We start from the raw sequence: 13,887 nt of genomic DNA, 5'->3' as shown, positions 1-13,887 counted from the left end.
CTTTAATTGAAAGTCGCTTGCTCGGTGTCGTGGATAAATATGATTCTGCAGCGTCTGTGTTGTTCAGAAGCACGATGCAGTTGTTCTTCGGACACCAATGCATGTAACAACACAGGCACTCTAATATCGTATCGCAGACGAAAAGCGTTGAGCTTACGTTCTTGTTTGGCATATCATGCCCAGGTCTCAGCACTATACAAGTGGGTGCTCAGCACGCATGCATGATAGACGAACATTTTTGTGGTCACCGTAAGGTATTTTTTGTCCCGTAATCTTTCGAGGAGCTTTCCAAAAGTGTTCACGGAATTGCCAATTTTTGCATTTATTTCATCATCTGCAGAAAGACCTTCTGACGCTTCCGAACCGAGGTAGCAGAATTTTGCGACTACATTCTACAAGGAGCCATCTGATCTTGTGACAGGCATATTTGTATCCTTGAGCCATTATACTGTATAAGTATACTGCCTTAGAAAAACACAGTGAACCTCTTGTAATTTTTTATTATCTATTTCAGCCTCAGATCATACAAAAAGTATCATTACCGGTTTCGACCTAGTACTAAGCCATCATCAGATGATAGTTGGCCCTGATGGTCTAGTGGTAATGGGCGTGTCTGGAAACAGAGGTCGTGGGAGCGAATCCCAATCGGAACACGGAAATTTTCGTTCTGCTTTTAATCTAGGCGTCACCTCTCAGTGATTTGAGGAGTCGCTGGGAACGACACTTTAGGTCCTCTTTACTCCACTGGAGAACTGCGGTAGATTAGGGATACCCAAGTAGCCGAAATGGTGTCAAATTGGAACACTTCCACTCGGCTACAGAACCATATGAAATTATTACTGTTATTATTATTATTATTTTTATCAGATGAATTAAATTCTTTGCATTGTAAGGAGTTGAAACCGGTAATGGTACAAGTTCTACGACCTGAGACAGAATATGTAATAAAAAAGATGATATTTGCTTTAAATCGAGCGCTGTCCCTATCGCAAGCTACGACAAACCCGAGAATTAGCGTTTCCATCTCTGAAGAATGTGATTTCAAGTACAGTCACTCACCTTAATGAACATTTGAGATATTCTCTAAACGTGTTAACTGTTGTGGATTGGCAAGAGAGCCAACCCACTATGAGAGGAAGCCGAAAGGCACGCGTTTTAGCTCACGCAGGCTGGCGTGAGGTCTGGAACAGGTCAAGGAATTAGACTAGCAAAAAAGTACGTAGCTGCTGGAATACTTCACTTTAATCCATAATTGGTGAACATCGCTCTTGACGGTACATGTTTTACAGCATCAATAGTGACTGGTAATGGCGCCTTGCTAGGTCGTAGCAAATGACGTAGCTGAAGGCTATGCTAACTATCGTCTCGGCAAATGAGAGCGTATTTTGTCAGTGAACCATCGCTAGCAAAGTCGGCTGTACAACTGGGGCGAGTGCTAGGAAGTCTCTCTAGACCTGCCGTGTGGCGGCGCTCGGTCTGCAATCACTGATAGTGGCGACACGCGGGTCCGACGTATACTAACGGACCGCGGCCGATTTAAAGGCTACCACCTAGCAAGTGTGGTGTCTGGCGGTGACACCACATTAACAGAGCATTTGCTTTCGAATTGAGATTTAGGTTTACCGCAATTTTCATAAACAACTCAATGTGAATATTAGGCTGGTTCGTTTGACGACGCCACGAATGATTTCTTGCCGAATATTCGCCAAACTAAACTACTGCTGGTACTGAACAATTGTAGGATGCCAAATTCTAACCTTATTTTTTAATTAAAACCTTACAGTACGCAAAATGGAACTACATGGCGTTCCAGAAATTCGTTTACGCTACACCAGCGGATACTACTCTTTCCGCAAAAAGCTACTGCCTTTGGTCATACCAGATCTGTCATTAGAGTTGACTGCCTCAGGTTAGATGGCTTCACGTCACTTGTATGGATATTCCTTCACTATTCTGTTTTTGTATCGTTTGAGCCTTGTCCCACAGTTACGCAGGGTCAGCCATCGTTAATCGGATTTGGCATGTTAATGGTTAAGGGGTGGCCGGATGCCCTTCCTGCCGCCACCCCATACCCCCGGGACGGAATTAGTGTACCCCAACTGTCTGCATTGAGTGTAATCGATGGAATAGTGTGAAAGTGTTCTTATGTCTGCGAGCCGTGTAACTGAGGTGGAACGTGGGGACCAGCCCGGTATTCACCTAGTGGGATGTGGAAAACCCCCTAAAAACCACATCCCGGCTGGCCGGCACAACGGCCCTCATCGTTAATCCGCCGTCTGATTTTATCCGGGGCCGGCGCGCCTACCCGAGTCCAGGAAGCAGCGCGTAACGCTCTCGGCTACCCTGGTGGGTGGATATTCCTTCACTATTGTATACGACAAATGTCTCTTCGACTTCTCCAGCAAGGCTTATCCTCCACGGGTGGCCCTGTTTGTCACCTGCGCTACAACGGTGTAGCCATCGATTTCATCCAAGCATACAGATCTCTCATACAGAGCTCTATTTTCGATAGACCGGTACTCCCAGCAAAACTGCGAAAAAACCCGGAATTCATTCTACGAGGCATTGAAAATCGGGGTGAACCAGAAGACATGCTGTCTGAAATCCTTAAATAGCAGAGAGGAAATTTATTTTAAGGAGCCGATAATTTACAACTTGTAAATGTCTTTGAGAAATCATGATATACACAATAGCTCCAAGTCATTTGATTAAAAACAGACTATCATCAGGTATAAAAAGACTTCTGTTATAGAACATGTGTCAGATCATGACAACGTGTATCTGTATCGTAGATCTAGATTCAAGTTGTCAAGTCTGATACATATCCTGAAACTGATACCGCTTTATACTTGAGGACAGTCCGTTGTATAATAGAAACTGGTTGTTTTGAATACAGTGAAATATGGATAGTGTGCAAATCTGGTAGGGAAATTAAAATCACAGCATAGTTTATACATTCGATCTTCGCATACATACCAGATCGCTCCATGCTGAAAAGATCACTGGATATGTTGAAGTATCCGTTAGATTCGTTATCGAATAAGAGGAAGCACTTATCCCTCATCAGGGAATAGTTTACAGTTGTTATCTCGAACAACGAAACCGAGCGACGTGGCACAGTGGTTAGCACACTGGATTCACATTAGGGAGGGCGACGGTTCAAACCCGCGTCCGGCCATCCTCATTTAGGTGCTCCGTGATTTCCCTAAATCGCTTCAGGTAAATGCCCGGATGGTTTCTTTGAAACGCCGCTGCAGACTTCCTCCCCCATCCTTCCTTAACCCGACTGGACCGATGACATCGCTGTTTGCCCCCCCCCCCCCCCTCCCAATAAATCAATCAACCAACCAACCAGTCGAACGACGAAGCGTCTTTCATGATTGCAATAGGGCGTGTACAGTTCCGTTCCAACCGACAGGTGCAAGACAGATGCACTTATAATGGACCAACCTTTCTGATGTCAATGTGTTGCAAGCTTAGTAAACAGGATAATGGCGTTTGATGATTTTATGGAGAAAGAACTCTTCTGTAGAAATGAAAACTGTTTCCACAAGCGGCGATCATGTGAAATCTTATTTTCTCTGTTCGTTCATGAAATCAAGATGGCAGGCAACAGCGGAGGTTTGGTTTCTGTCGTGTTTCTTGGTTTCCAGGATGACTTTGACACGGATCCACATGTGTGAATGGGTTAAAAACTTGCTAACAAACAGAACTCATAAGGTCGTTACGACTGAGGAGATATCAGAAGTGGGACACCTCACGACAGAGACGGTCTCTAGGTCTGTTCTAAAGAGACAGTTTACAAGCACGTCAGAACATATCAAATAATGTTTCTTCGACAGAAAATATTATTACTGCGATAGTTAACAACCCAGGCGGAAAGTAGTTTTATGTTCTACATAATTCACACAGGAGTCAGTAATACTATCGCGCTCTTTTTCACAAAAATGCACTCACATGTGTTTGTACATCACAGTTCTTCAGGTTTTGCTACTTATGTTTAATAGAGTAGTGATAATGTCATTTTTCTTTCAAGGAACTGCACCTCCCATTGCACCAGCCGGCCGCGATGGTCTAGCGGTTCTAGGCGCTCAGTCCGGAACCGTGCGACTGCTACGGTCGCAGGTTCGAATCCTGCCTCAGGTATGGATGTGTGTGATGTCCTTAGGTTAGTTAGGTTTAAATAGTTCTAAGTTCTAGGGGACTGATGACCACAGATGTTAAGTCCCATAGTGCTCAGAGCCATTTGAACCATTTGAACCCATTGCACCAGAGAAGATCGTCAGCAGTGTAAATGTCCTGACATCAGCAGTAGACAGAAGTATTATAATGGTCTGAGGGCCCCAGCAGCTCAAACAAGAAGATTCTGGCTATATGTCCAAGGCGGTCACTAGAAATGGAATATACACTGTCCAGTCATATTAATGTGACCACCTACCAGAAGCGTGAATGACCACATTTTGCAGCGCAGACTGCTGCGAGACGTGCAGGAAGAGAGTCAGGGACAGGGATATGGAGCCATGCCGATTTCAGTGCCGTGGCCAGATGCGCTAGGTTTCTCGGTTGAGGGCACATGGCGCGAACAGCACGATCGATTTGCCTCCATAGCTTCTCGATCGGGTTTAATCCGGAGAGTTGGATGACTATGGGAGCGCGGTAAATTCATCCTGGTGCCCTTCCAAACACGCACGAACGCTGTGAGCTGTGTGACACGTTGCATTGTCCTGCTGGTAGATGCCATCTTGCCAATGAAAAACAAACTGCACGTAGCGGTGGACATGGTCCACAGGGATAGATGCATACTTGTGTTGATCCATCACCTAAGGAATGACACGAAAACCTTCTCCTGAGCATAACGCTCTCTTTTCCGGCATGGAACCTTCCGATGGTTGTTGCAGATTATTTGCTTTCAGAAGTAAACGCCAACCGCCATTTGTTCAATCGACCATAAAACGTGATTCATCTGAAAAGGCCACCTGTCGCCACTCACTGGACGATCATTTGTGGTACCGACGTGAAACTTCCATCCTTCGTCTACGTGAACAGCAGTCATCATGGGTGCATGAACCAGGCGCCTGCCGCGGAGCTCATATGCAGCAAAGTTCGCTGCACGGTCGTTTAAGAGGTGGCTTCCTGGTTTATCTGGCCTCAGCTGTTGCATGTCTGTTCGCCACTACATACGAGTGTCTTCGCTGCCGTCGTTCACCCCTGTCGTCTACGGCCCGTGGTGCACTACAGTTACATTGGAGTCTGTTTTGTATAGCTTCATTTTGCCATGTAAGGTATATTTCAACCACGGCAGCAGGCAAACATTTTACAAACTTAGTCGTTTCGGAAATGCTTCCACCTTTGCCCCAAAGCCTATGCTCATGGCCTTTTGGACGTCAGATAAATCGCTTCGTTTCCGCATTGCGACAACCGCTGCACTCTTTTCCGCGTTCCCCATACACGCTTTATGTGCCCTGCACTAGTGCTGCCACCTTCCGTCTGTGAGTGGTTATTGTACGTTGACGTCGAACATAGGCGGTGGCCACATTAATGTGATTGGAGGGTGTAATCTAGTATTGGGGAAGAGTGGAGAAGGACATGGACCGAGTCCTACCCAAGCAATTACCCTAATCGATTAAGGAAAACCACGGGAAACGTAAGTCTGGACTGCCGTGCGAGAAGTTGCAACTCGATTCTCCCGCGTACGAGTCCATTAAATTAGCCATAGCACCACTGTGTTCCACCTGTAAGAGAGCTTCAACACATGACAAAATTTGATGTCCTTAGCGCATTTCCGACGCTTCTCTTAAGTCTTAAGTAACAGAACCCAGTACGTTGTCCTCGATGGTGAGTGTTCATCGGAGGTGAGGGTATCATCTGGAGTGCCCCAGGGAAGTGTGGTAGGTTCCCTGTTGTTTTGTGTCTACATAAATGATCTTTTGAATAGGGTGGATAGCAATGTGCGGCTGTTTGCTGATGATGCTGTGGTGTACGGGAAGGTGTCGCCATTGAGTGACTGTAGGAGGATGCAAGATGATATGGACAGGTTTTGTGATTGGTGTAAAGAATGGCAGCTACCTCTAAATATGGATAAATGTAAATTAATACAGATGAATAGGAAAAAGAATCCCGTAATGTTTGAATACTCCCTTAGTAGTGTAGCGCTTGACACAGTCACGTCGATTAAATATTTGGGCGTAACATTGCAGAGCGATATGAAGTGGTTGTTGTTGTTGTTGTGGTCTTCAGTCCAGAGACAGGTTTGATGCAGCTCTCCATGCTACTCTATCCTGTGCAAGCTCCTTCATCTCCCAGTACCTACTGCAACCTACATCCTTCTGAATCTGCATAGTGTATTCATCTCTTGGTCTCCCTCTACGATTTTTACCTCCCACGCTGCCCTACAATGCTAAATTTGTGATCCCTTGATGCCTCAGGACATGTCCTACCAACCGATCCCTTCTTCTAGTCAAGTTCTGCCACAAACTTCTCTTCTCCCCAATCCTGTTCAATAGCTCCTCATTAGTTACGTGATCTACCCACCTAATCTTCAACATTCTTCTGTAGCACCACATTTCGAAAGCTTCTATTCTCTTCTTGTCCAAACTATTTATTGTCCGTGTTTCACTTCCATACATGGTTACACTCCATACAAATACTCTCAGGAGGTCGTGCGGCAGCGTTCTCGCTTCCCACGCCCGGGTTCCCGGGTTCGATTCCCGGCGGGTCAAGGATTTTCTCTGCCTCGTGATGACTGGGTGTTGTGTGCTGTCCTTAGGTTAGTTAGGTTTAAGTAGTTCTAAGTTCTAGGGGACTGATGACCATAGATGTTAAGTCCCATAGTGCTCAGAGCCATTTGAACCATTTTGAACTCTCAGGAACGACTTCCTGACATTTAAAAGTATACTGGACGTTAACAAATTTCTCTTCTTCTGAAACGCTTTCCTTGCCATTGCCAGTCTACTTTTTTATATCCTCTCTACTTCGACCATCATCAGTTATTTTGTTCCCCAAATAGCAAAACTCCTTTACTACTTTAAGTGTCTCATTTCCTAATCTAATTCCCTCAGCATCACCCGACTTAATTCGACTACATTCCATCATCCTCGTTTTGCTTTTGTTGATGTTCAACTTATACCCTCCTTTCAAGACACTGTCCATTCCGTTCAACTGCTCTTCCAAGTCCTTTGCTGTCTCTGACAGAATTACAATGTCATCGGCGAACCTCGAAGTTTTTATTTCTTCTTCCTGGATTTTAAAACCTACTCCAAATTTTTCTTTTGTTTCCTTTACTGCTTGCTCAATATACAGATTGAATAACATCGGGGAGAGGCTATAACCCTGTCTCACTCCCTTCCCAACCACTGCTTCCCTTTCATGTCCCTCGACTCTTATACCTGCCATCTGGTTTCTGTAAAATTATAAATAGCCTTTCGCTCCCGGTATTTTACCCCTGCCACCTTTAGAATTTGAAAGAGAGTATTGCAGTCAACATTGTAAAAAGCTTTCTCTAAGTCTACAAATCTAGAAACGTAGGTTTGCCTTTCCTTAATCTTCCTTATAAGATAAGTCGGCTTCTACCAGTTTTTCCATTCGTCTGTAAATAATTCGCGTTAGTATTTTGCAGCTGTGACTTATTAAACTGATAGTTCGGTAATTTTAACATCTGTCAACACCTGCTTTCTTTGAGATTGAAATTATTATATTCTTCTTGAAGTCTGAGGGTATTTCGCCTGTCTCATACATCTTGCTCACCAGATGGTAGAGTTTTGTCAGGACTGGCTCTCCCAAGGCCGTCAGTAGTTCCAATGGAATGTTGTCTACTCCCGGGGCCTTGTTTCGACTTAGGTCTTTCAGTGCTCTGTCAAACTCTTCACGCAGTATCGTATCTCCCATTTCATCTTCATCTACATCCTCATCCATTTCCATAATATTGTCCTCAAGTACATCGCCCTTGTATAGAGCCTCTATATACTCCTTCCACCTTTCTGCTTTCCCTTCTTTGCTTAGAACTGGGTTTCCATCTGAACTCTTGATATTCATACAAGTGGCTCTCTTTTCTCCAAAGGTCTCTTTAATTTTCCTGTAGGCAGTATGTATCTTACCTCTAGTGAGATGAGCCTCTACATCCTTACATCTGTCCTCTAGCCATCCCTGCTTAGCCATTTTGCACTTCCTGTCGATCTCATTTTTTAGACGTTTGTATTCCTTTTTGCCCGCTTCATTTACTGCATTTTTGTATTTTCTCCTTTCATCAATTAAATTCAATATTTCTTCTGTTACCCAGGGATTTCTACTAGCCCTCGTCTTTTTACCTACTTGTTCTTCTGCTGCCTTCACTACTTCATCCCTCAAAGATACCCATTCTTCCTCTACTGCATTTCTTTCCCCCATTCTTGCCAACTGTTCCCTTATGCTGTCCCTGAAACTTTGTACAACCTCTGGTTTAGTCAGTTTATCCAGGTACCATCTCCTTAAAATCCCATCTTTTTGCAATTTCTTCAGTTTTAATCTACAGTCCATAACCAGTAGATTGTGGTCAGAGTCCACATCTGCCCCTGGAAATGTCTTACAATTTAAAACCTGGTTCCTAAATCTCTGTCTTACCATTATATAATCTATCTGATAGCTTTTAGTATCTCCAGAGTTCTTCCATGTATACAACCTTCTTTCATGATTCTTGAACCAAGTTATGCTCTGTGCAAAATTCTAACAGACGGCTTCCTCTTTCATTTCTTAGCCCCAATCCATATTCACCTACTATGTTTCCTTCTCTCCATTTTCCTACTGTCGAATTCCAGTCACCCATGACTATTAAATTTTCGTCTCCCTTCACTACCTGAATAATTTCTTTTATCTCATCATACATTTCTTCAGTTTCTTCGTCATCTGCAGAGCTAGTTGGCATATAAACTTGTACTACTGTAGTAGGCATGGGCTTCGTGTCTATCTTGGCCACTATAATACGTTCACTATGCTGTTTGTAGTAGCTTACCCACATTCCTATTTTTTTTAATCATTATTAAACCTACTCCTGCATTACCCGTAATTGATTTTGTATTTATAACCCTGTATTCACCTGACCAAAGTCTTGTTCCTCCTGCCACCGAACTTCACTAATTCCCACTATATCTAACTTTAACCTACCCATTTCCCTTTTTAAATATTTTAACCTACCTGCCCGATTAAGGTATCCGACATTCCACGCTTCGATCCGTAGAATGCCAGTTTTCTTTCTCCTGATAACGACGTCCTCTTGAGTAGTCCCCGCCCGGAGATCCGAATGGGGGACTATTTTACCCAAGAGGACGCCATCATCATTTAACCATACAGTAAAGCTGCATGCCCTCGGGAATAATTACGGCTGTAGTTTCCCCTTGCTTTCAGCCGTTCGCAGTACCACAACAGCAAGGCCGTTTTGGTTAGTGTTACAAGGCCAGATCAGTCAATCATCCAGACTGTTGCCCCTGCAACTACTGAAACGGCTGCTGCCCCTCTTCAGGAACCACACGTTTGTCTGGCCTCTCAACAGATACCCCTCCGTTGTGGTTGCACCTACGGTACGGCTATCTGTATCGTTGAGGCACGCAAGCCTCCCCACCAACGGCAAGGTCCATGGTTCATGGATGGAGATATGAAGTGGGACAAGCATGTAATGGCAGTTGTGGCGAAGGCGGATAGTCGTCTTCGCTTCATTGGCAGAATTTTGGGAAGATGTGGTTCATCAGTGAAGGGGACCGCTTGTAAAACACTAATACGACCTATTCTCGAGTACTGCTCGAGCGTTTGGGATCCCTGTCAGGTCGAATTGAGGGAGGACATAGAAGCAATTCAGAGGCGGGATGCTAGATTTGTTACTGGTAGGTTTGATCATCACACGAGTGTTACGGAAATGCTTCAGGAACTCGGGTAGGAATCTCTGGAGGAAAGGAGGCATTCTTTTCGTGAATCGCTACTGAGGAAATTTAGAGATCCAGCATTTGAGGCTGACTGCAGTACAATTTTACTGCCGCCAACTTATATTTCGCGGAAAGACCACAAAGATAAGATAAGAGAGATTAGGTCTCGTACAGAGGCATATAGGCAGTCATTTTTCCCTCGTTCTGTTTGGGATTGGAACAGGGAGAGAAGATGCTAGTTGTGGTACGAGGTACCCTCCGCCACCCACCGTATGGTGGATTGCGGAGTATGTATGTAGATGTAGATGGATCATATCTTCTTGTTCTTCGAACTCACAGTAAGATGAGCTGCAGAAACTAGCTGCGGGTTGAATAAGAGAGTTTGTATCGTAGACCAAATTTACTTATTTTGGTTTCACGAGACGCCAGTGACGTTGCGTTCCTTACCACAGACGGATACCAGGTCCTCCTGTTACCCGCAGTGTGCTTTCTACTGCGGGAACTCGTGGCGAATGACAATTGTGAGATGATGTAACACCACTTTCTAATGTAATCCTTCTGCGAACTGCTGCAGGGTGACAAGGAGAATAGCGAGGGCTGCCGCATTCGGCCAACTTTCGCTTCTTTCATTGTACTGATGCGAAATCTGGAGCAGGTAGACGAGTGGCTTCGAATATTGCTTTTTATTACATCAGCGTAAAGGTTAGCATCGCAGCTAGTATGCAAACTAAAGTAATAATAAAAATGTGCAGCTTCTCAGTTTTCTTCATTGACGCTTTTCCATATTTGGCTCGAAGCGCTTCTGCGTCATGCAGCGTGTTTCAGAAACAATATTGAGTCAGTTTGGTGCTGAATGGATCTAAGGTACGGTAGCCCGATTTGATTTTACGTGTGCTGTCATTCGCCTAAAATACGCAGCGTTCATGCTGGTGGCACCGCCGTGAGTTTTAGCGAGGCTTCTTCTAGCGCTGAGCTGAGGCGCTCGCGACGAGTCATCCTGCGAAGCGAAACAGTGAGGTTCTGCCCCACGGCTGTGACTTCTTGTCGCCGTCAGTCAAAGTCTATCTGTGGAGTTGTGTACAGAGTCCATAAGGAGTGTAGGTGCATCCGTGGTAACGCTGATGTCCGAGTCTGCCTGGTGCAAGGGGCATACCTCATTCTCACTCAGTTATTGGCAGCCTGTATATGCTTGTACCCGACATCCCTTGTGATTCATGTGAAGCGATGATGACTTGGTAGAGCTAAGTCATTTTTTAGAAGTCGAACGTGTTTGGTTGTTTTGGGACGACATGTGACGTGGTGCATTGTGCAGTATGGTGGCCGCAGATGAGAGGGTCGTTTGCGGAAACTGTTGACCCAAACCGTTGGACGCATCGTTTGACTGGTTACATACTGCAAAAGGTGAGCATCGTGTGTTTACGATGCGGGAGCTGTTCAAATGAAACATGCTGTTTTCGCGGCCACTTTCTCCGCATGTTATTTTCCTAAGGATTCACCTTGAATACAATTTATATTTTTTATTATCTTTTCAATTATCAGTTTCTGATGGTCATTTGTTCTCAGCTTAACTTCTAAGCTGTTAAACACTAATCTTACTACGAACTGTAAGTTGTGAAACTCAAATTTCTTGTTTACGTCATTGTGAAATGTTGTGAACTAGCACAAGTACGTAAGCTGTTTGACATAAAACATTTATCTGTTGTAGTGCAGCAATAGTGTTATTGAATTTACTGAAAAGTTTTGCTTAGTTTGATTCATGAAACTAAAGTTTCCCAATAGGTCAGTGCTATTTAAATGTCCTTAAAGAGTTCATGAACTACAATTAAGATCACAGGTGTTAAATTTTACTTGTTGCTTAGTTTTTTAAGGTTCCTTGTTTTAAAGACTTTATTATCTAGAGCTTAACTTAAAAGTTTCATAGTTTAAGGTCTTGTTATTTAGCTGTTAAAAATATTTCTTTGAGTTTCGCCATCTAGGTTATATGTGGCCGATTCTGGTTGGCCTTAAGGTTTTATGCGTTACTGCAGTACCTGTGTTATTCCGAATTACGATTCAATGTTCCTTCAGACATACCTGCATGGCCGAAGGAAGTTTGGGTGTGGCTCTAAGTCGTATTCGGGTAGCCAAAAGGTAAGGCGACCGCACGTGATAAGCGAGAAATCAAGGCTCAAGTCTCGGTGCGGCACAAATTTTTATTATCGTCATTCCATTATACAGTTTATGGATGCCCATATCGCAAATGTGAATACATTTCATGTTTTAATATTTTATGTTCTGTATCTTTTATAATGTATCTTCTCTGCGTTTTAGTTGTGTCTTAACAGTTCAACTGGCGAATATGAGAATCCGTTCCCTGTGGGTCGGAACTGTATCTTTGTAAAATTTAATTTGAAGTGTTCTTCCTGTTACGAAATGTTGAATTTGGTAATGAGATGTTGCCCTCTTTGTTCACTGATTCATTTGAGCTGGTTGTATTAAATATTCTCAAAGATCAATAAAGAGACTGTTTAGTTCTGTTAAATATTTTCGTGAGCTAGGCGCTTACCGTTCAACCGAAATCCTCGCTCCGTACTAAGTACTTAACATTTTAGGAGGTAGTGGATTCCATACAACGTAAGTCCAGTTTTCGTTGGTCACATAGATACAGTTGTTAAAAGGATTTCTTAGAGTTTCGGTATCTAGCTTATTTGTGGCCGATGCAGCTCTTAGAATATAACCCAAACAAATACTCGCAGAAGATGTCATGCAGTGGCAAATGATTAAGTTCAAAGTTCATTTTCATTAATTCCAGTTTTGATTTCATTGTACTTCCGAATTCTTTTGACAACACCACGTGTAGCTCTTCTAATATCGCCCTGGTGTTCTTTTATAGCGGCGCCACTATGCATAATCAGAAAGATCAGTTTGTCTTTTATGTGTATTTTACCGGCAGCTGTGGCCGAGCGGTTCTAGGCGATTCAGTCAGGAAGCGAGCAACCGCTACGGTCGCACGTTTGAATCCTGCCTCGGGCATGGATGTGTGTGATGTCCTTAGATTAAGTTAGGTTTAAGTAGTTTTAAGTTCTAGGGGACTGATGACCTCAGATGTTAAGTCTCATAGTGCTCAGAGCCATTTGAACCATTTTTTATGTAAACATTTCTTTGTATATTTCGGTTTTAGATTTTCACAACACGCCAAAATCTGTAGGGGTAAGACCTGGGAAAGTAACTGATCAAGGAACGTGACCATTTCCGCCGATACAACGTTCGGGGAATGTTGGGCTTAGACGATGTGTCTTGTGGTCACCTGACGGTAAAACTTGCAGGCGCCCCGTCATGCCGCAAGAACGTATGGTCTATCCATCATTGTAGCCAAAGGAACCTCTTCCAACAATGTTGCAAGCCAGTTTTTAAAACAGTCTGGAAAACATGGATTTGCATCAGGCCCAATTAACTAACAGTCTATAATGCCACATTCTGCATGTGCTTCTTGAAAGGTTACGTTCTACCAACTGAATGATGTTTTGTATTTTTTTCAAACTCTGTTCAGTTGTACATTTATACGAAATATCAATAGATAAAGGAATTAAGGACATTAGCTACCAGTGGACACTGATTCATTGCAATGGAGAAAGTTGAAAATCCCTGCCGTACTAAGATTCGAATCTGGGTCTCCTGCTTACTACGCACATGTGCTGACCACTACGCCCTGCGGACACAGCGGCCAACACAACTGCATGACCTATCGTAGCACATTCCTGTCAGACCCAAATTCTCAGCTTATCAACACACTACTGCTGTAGTGCCATTTGCCCATTAGCCTCATTACTCGCGGTATTTCGTCGATTCTCGTAAGTGTTGTAGCTTGGTATGCATCTGGACTGAAGGGATCATTGGCCGTCTTCACCTGAACTATGTATATCTGTTGTCTGTTCTCTTGGTGATGTACGAAAGAACAGATAACACACATAAACATGAAATATGTCTGCTCGGCACTGCACAAGCCCTAGGCAGTTTAGTG

Source organism: Schistocerca piceifrons, chromosome X, assembly GCF_021461385.2.
Source record: "Schistocerca piceifrons isolate TAMUIC-IGC-003096 chromosome X, iqSchPice1.1, whole genome shotgun sequence".
NCBI classification, from domain to species: domain Eukaryota; kingdom Metazoa; phylum Arthropoda; class Insecta; order Orthoptera; family Acrididae; genus Schistocerca; species Schistocerca piceifrons.
This window is presented reverse-complemented; position numbering follows the sequence as displayed.